The following is a 6,940-nucleotide window of genomic DNA, read 5'->3' as shown; positions in this document are numbered from 1 at the left end:
GCCAGCCTGCGGTGGCGTTGTATGAGATTCGTATTTGAAATTCCATTCCTAACCAATTCGAGAATATGGCGGTTGCGAGCGGACGCCTGCGCACCTGCTTTGTATAGTGTATAAGAACGCCCAGTGCTATAAACATAGAAATAAATATTGTTTTTACTGAAACGAATATTCAAATTTCAAATTCATGAAAGTTAAAGCCAGTTTGTGTTGCTACTTATAAAAGTAAATTTTCAAAAGAGTGCTTTGTGCCGCTATTTTTACAAACAATCGTGTACTTAATTAATTTCTGCGTGTGTTGGATGCAAAATGTGTAATTTTCCCATTGCTTTTTGTTATTGAAAAACTGCAAGTACTCTGTGCATCAAACATAACGAATTCGTTAGAAGTTAATTTATTTTTGTTATTTCGAAACAGTGAGGTAAGTAAGTGCCTGAAACGCGGAATATTGTTTAAAATTTAAAAGGGTATAATAATTAATTGAACCAAAACCAGTAAATTTGATTCATAATTGTATTGTCTTTTGGTTATTGCGTATCACTTTTGTTTGAATTTATTTATTATTGAATCAGTGAGTGCAAAAGTTAAGTGAATTTTAGTTTTACTGAGATAATGTTTGTAAGTACCCATTATTTAATTTGATTTTTAGTGCTTTTTACAATTCGATCATCATCATTCTCTTATCCGCATCAAATGGTGCGTAGGATACTTCGTTAGTAGGTACCTACCCACTTCAATCGCAGCGTATTGGCGATCATTTTTGTTACATACATACATACATGAAGGAAAAAATACTAGTTTTATGCTTCAGACGCCAGTCCAGAGACTATAAAATATCGCAATAAAAAGCCGCTAATTGAATAAATATTTCACGTCAACCTTGTCGGGAATCGAACCCGAGATCTAACGCATGGTAAGCAAACGCCCTAACAAGTACACTGCCAAATTAATCTTCCTTTGATTTCATAGTATTTTTATCTCCAAGGCAACTTTGCTGACCATTACCATTCTGTGTCAGGGCGGATAAAGAATACATTTTTAAATGTAAAAAAAGAACCAGAACCCTGGACGTACGTTTTTGACTCGACGGCTACTCCAAGGAAAAAAAATCATGAAAAACAAAATCGAGTGGAGACAAGTCCATCTCGTTATATAGTGGTTGGCGAATTCGCCTACTATTTTTGAGTTTCTGGGTTAAATTTCTGGCACGGTGGAAGTGAAATATTGGTTCTAAAGATTGTTCCACACTGCACACTGTTCCTGGATTGGCACTTGAATCGAAAGATCGATAACCTTACCTTCCACCAATACAGTGCCCTGTGCACCACTAGTTGCGGATAGAGAAATGATGATGAATGATGAAGAGTTCTGGTTCCACTTTACCTACACAACTGTATTCTTTATTCCGCCCGGATACGGGAAAATAATAAGTTAATAAATATGTAGCAGTAGGTATAAAATCTATTTTTGTACCTAATTGCCATGTTTTTATTGGAAAATGGTTATTTTTACTTAAATATTTAAGATTTTCACATTCTCCAATAATTTTCACCTCGGTTGAGAACTATTAAAGAACTAATCCCTTAGTCACTGTTGAGATATTTGTCTGTTTAGATGAAATCCAAAGAGGGTTATATTCCAGTATTGGTCTACAAATATATTTGGACGTAGGTACTCAAAATATTATCCACGTATTTGATATTTTAACTCATTTATGTAAAGCGGGCATTTTACATACTGTAATATAGGTACACCATTATGCCTATGTTTGAACATAAACATTCCTTAAAATTATTCCATCTGTTGAATTAAAGAGCTGAAAACTTGACTTATTAGGCAACGTTTAAAAATATATTTAAGTTTTATTGAAATTTATTAATTATATATAATAGGCATAATAACCCAGAAAAACTTATTGTGCATCTTAACGGCCGTGAAAATCTAAGAAGTTTAATTATATATAAGTCGAAGTCGTCGACGTCGAGTATATTGAAGTTGGCCTCGTAGTGTAATGGTCAGCGTGTTTGCCTACCATGCGACAGGTTTATGGTTCGATTCCCGACATGGTTTTTTTTTTTTTTTAAAGGAATAACCCGCTAAGCCTCTATTTCGAGCCTTGTCAGCAGGTGGGATAGAAGGGATATGGAAGGAGGTAATGAAAAATACACCACAACACCCAGACCAATTGAGAAAAAAATCTTTCTTTGATTTTTTTCTTGCAACTGGCGGGAATCGAACCCGCGACGCCAGTTTCACAGATAGCCGTCTGACCAACTGCGCCACGGCGCCGGTTGATATGAAACATTTATTTAAAAGGGTGTTTTCACACCAGAATATTTTAAAGTGCCAGGACTGGTACTTAAAGCAATGTAACAAAAATGATCAAGATACGCTGCGATTGGTGTACCAATGCAGTGCCCTATGCACCATTAGGTGCGCAAAGATAATGATGATGATATTTAAGTATTAAATTTATCCTCCCTATGATTTTTCCTTCTTTCCGCGTATAAAATGTCCAAACTTTCGCTTTATAAGGACAAAAATATTGAAATACCGAACAAATGAAGAGCTTAAAACATACATAAATATAATTCAGATGAATCTTATTTAAATATTATGCAGCCTCAACGACGCAATGTTATCTGTGGTATCCATATTATGAATATTAAGACGATACTGGAATAAATGCAACAGAAAATGTCCGTATAGAGTTATACAGATTATTATTATCGCCGGATGAAATTCTTAAGCCTCTGGTACAAACCTCTTGTCATCTGTAATGGGACCTTCATAAATTGTCGAGTTTATTGTTTGATCTTAACCTCAACCCTCGCTGGACATCTTCATCGGTTTGTAAATTGATATGGGGAATAAAAATTCATTCTAACGACACTTTCGGAGAGGATGAAGACATTAGCGTCACGACGGCTAACGATGACGGTAGAGTCAGGCAGGTAAATATGGCACACCAAGGTATCGTATATTTATCCTAGCCAATCACAACAGTTACATGAAGATACACACATCCATTAAACTGAACAAAAAGAACACAAAACTATGTAGCAAAGACTAATAAGGGCAATAAAATAATGGTTTACAATATATTCATAAACACGATAAACAAATAAGGCTTCTAGCTAAACCATGGCAATACATTTTCATCCCACACTGTTTTAGAGGCGAAGAGATCTTTGAAAAGCCGGAAGACATATCCCAAAGAATTCCAAGTTATGTGACTGGACATAGAGGCATAAAATCAAAAGTTATCTCTTAGATTTAATAAGTAGCAGATTTTGACTTCTGGTGACATGGTTGGGAACGTGAAAAGAAATAGAATACAACAGAGATAGAACATCATTTATAGAATTATACATGTAAAGAAAACTTTATTTGAACAATATTTTTTTAAATGGTAAGATAGTCGCAATGCTTACTAAATTTGTTATCATGGCATGATATCTTAAGCACACGATTGATACTGTTTCAGTAATAAAATTACCATAATTTCCCTATCCGCACCCAGTGGTGCATAGGGCACTGCATTGGTATTCCAATTGCAGCGTATTTGGATAATTTTTGTTGATGATTAGTTTAACGCTTTAGGTGTACGGGTTTTAGTCAATCACATTAGTAATGGGTTATGATAAACTTAGTTTTATATCAACGCTATGTAATAAATTGTTTTTCAACAAATAGGAATCTGGTATAAATACATACCAACTACTCTGCTAAAAAAACTAAATTAAATCACAGCAAAATAAATATGCCATAGAAATCTTCAATATGCCTTCTCAATGCCTTGTGGGTTGTGCGAAATAATATTAAGTGGGCCATATTACACGCCTGCGTCATTTTCCTCCGTCAATACCCTAGCCATCACACCATACAAAAATGAGATATTAAAGATACCACAAAACTAGTATAATGACATCGTAATATTAATATTATTCGAGATAACTTCTCGGATGCATATTCCAACACTTAGGAGTCACCTATTTACACATTACTTTGTACAATCTACACGTTTCCGGAGATATTCCGATATTCATAATTATTATAAGTGCAATTACACTTACTTGCTAGTACATACACCGTTCATAGTCATATTGGATGTATTTTACTATTCGTCATTAATTTTGACTTGAGTTTTTTTTTAAATCGAGTCGAGACTCGAGATGTGTATTTATTCAACTGAATTCAAAATTGATCAGTTATTAGATTTCTTAATAAAAGTTAAGTGTTTTTTTGAAGCTGGTATTTTCACAAAATGTGATAATTATTTTTATTTTTTTGTATTCGTGTTTTTAGTTACACTGCAACAGGCCAAGAGATCTAAACCAGTGGTGAATCACAGCAGAAAATTCTCAGACTAAACAATAATCACATAAAATTATTGTTTATTTTTTATTTATTTATTTAACGACGCAAAAATAAAAGGCGAGTACAAAGTATTAAAAAAAAAAAAAAAACGTAATAAATTTTAAAAAACGATAGAACAATGCTGTAATGTAATAAAAAGGAAATCTTAACCTTATAGAAACTGATAAAAAAAAATGTTATTACATTATTCGTTATGTTCATACAATTTTATAATTATGAATTATAAAAGATCAGTTAATAAAGAAAAAAAAGAAAATAATAAAAAGTTTAAAAAATTGTAAAAAACAAAAAATAAAAGGTATTGAAAAATATTGAAAAAAAATACACTAATGATATTTTAAAAATGTCATCATCATCATCATTCCCTTTCTGCACCTAATGGTGCGTAGGGAACTGAATTGGTACACCAATCGTAGCATATCTCGATCAATTTTGTTACATGAAGCGTATTACGCTTTAGGCACCAGTCAAGGGACTATGAAATATTTTAGTGTAAAAACACTCTTTCAAATAAATATTTCTTGTCATCCATGTCGAGAATCAAACCCGAGACCTCTTGCATGGTAGGCAAACGCGCCGAAAAAAATCTACATATAATTAAATTATATACATACACATTAAAAACAAAGAAACCATTGCATGAAAAAGAATGAACATTTTAAATAGACTTTATGAATGATTGTTGTAGGCATTAAAAATAAATAGTAGATACATTACAGGTAAAGAATGTAATCGCGGAATTGAAGAATGTCGTTACCTACATGTTTTTTTTCGTGTTTTTGTATATTGATACTATTTAAATTCAATTTGTAGGTTCTACCTCTGTAGTGTATAGTTGTTCAGTGTTCAGTGTCCACATCCAATTTATTCTGCGAGTGAAATGTGAATTTGATATTTTTTATTTCGTACAGAACAGGATGACAAATACGCCAAGTTTGAAAAGAAACCAGTCCCAAGTATATTGCAACAGAACAGCACGATCATTCCATTATGCGAGGTTAACTACCAACACGGATTATTATTGGTAACAAAAATATTAACTTTTATCACATATGCTAAAATTAATAGGTTTTTTATCATTTTATAAAAAAGACTTTCTATATTTCAATAAAAATTGGGTTACATCTAAAATTTGAAACATTCGTAGTAATTTAAGTAATTAATTTACGAGACAAACTTCGGCCGAAAGTAGGGAAGGCTAGAATTGTTAAAATATGTACAGTATTTGTTATTTTTTCAACTCTTTTAATACTCATGCCATGATGCTTAAAATTGATATTTTTAATAGATCGGCTGTTGACATTCCTTGGTGGATTTGCAAGTTTACTAGGTCGCTAGTAAAAAATATTTTTTTTAACAGTGTTGAAACATAAAATCTGTATTATTTATATGTTATTATTAATTCGTTACCTTTCCGGCATTTTAAACCGCCCATACCCCTTTAAAGGTGGATAATTCCGTGGACACATACCTGAATAACGTGTCTGTATTATTTGCATTATTAGCAATTATTATGAACGTAATGAGCATTTTTATTCCTCGGGAATTCGCAAAAGACATTTCGTGACAATGCGGATGTTAATAAGCTCAAATTGTGTTCTCTTGGGATGTGTCTTTGACTCGTCTCCATCTGGAGAATGGCGATAAAAATACTCTTGCATACTTTCAAGAGCATGAAGTTTGTACGAGCACAAAAATGAGGTTCGCGAAGCTTCCAAAATGTTGTTTCGACGGGTTTTCGTTTGGAAGAATTGTATCTACTTGGAAGGAAGTGCGGGCAGTAGGTACATTTCTGGCTGGAGATCGAAGCCGATATATTGTGCAAGTTGTACTTGGCGAACTTTCAATTTTCAGCTGCTCATTCAAACTATGTAATTGGCAGTTCTAAATGTCACATGAAAGCAGCTTAAAAGATATACGTATTTATGTATATGTATTCTATTTTGTAAAATCGACAAAATATCGTTATTATCCTTGATTTAATTTCTAAAGTTATTTTGCCATGTATGTATCTATAATTAATATATAGATAGATGAATACCATACGCTTCTTACTAACATATCAAGGTTGGGGTACGAAAAAAGGAATTTTATAGTTTTTTAAAAATATGAGAGTTTCATATTTGAATTTAGTGTTAGCAAGTACTTTGATCGTATCTCAGAGTTAAGTTAATTTTATTTTTGATCATCTTCAAAATATCTCGGGTAGAATCGAATATTTATTGAGTTCATACTTTTAGAAAACGCTGAACATTAATAGGTTTTATGAAAAAACCATCGATGTTTTACTTTAAACGACAACTACGCTTCGACGCTCTTAATGTTTTAATAAAAAAGTCTAGTAATAAATTAAGTGTTGGCTTAATTTGCTAATATCTATATTTCATCTTAATAGACGGACTCCGTATGTGTACATATAAATATGTACGTATATCTATATAGAGCTGTGCACTGTTGCATTGTCGCGGCGCGGCGTCGTCTCGCTGGATCTTGAATAAAATAATTATAATATGATATTTAGTTACAAGTTTTCACTTTTCCCTTCTATGAAGTCATTGACAAC

The 6,940-nt window shown here is 32.7% G+C and overlaps 1 long non-coding RNA gene across 1 annotated transcript in view; it reads left to right on the top strand.

The window, feature by feature from the left end:
* Window positions 1–6,940, top strand: part of LOC148271483 (uncharacterized) — a 57,105-nt gene continuing 50,165 nt past the window's right edge. Inside the window, exon 1 of the long non-coding RNA XR_015825083.1 lies at window positions 1–615. This is a non-coding gene — a long non-coding RNA (uncharacterized LOC148271483). The remainder of the gene's footprint in view (window positions 616–6,940) is intronic.

This window comes from Micrasema longulum, unplaced genomic scaffold (assembly GCF_059751315.1).
Source record: "Micrasema longulum isolate JH-2025_06_02 unplaced genomic scaffold, ASM5975131v1 h1tg002848l, whole genome shotgun sequence".
NCBI lineage: Eukaryota > Metazoa > Arthropoda > Insecta > Trichoptera > Brachycentridae > Micrasema > Micrasema longulum.
This window is presented reverse-complemented; position numbering and strand designations above follow the sequence as displayed.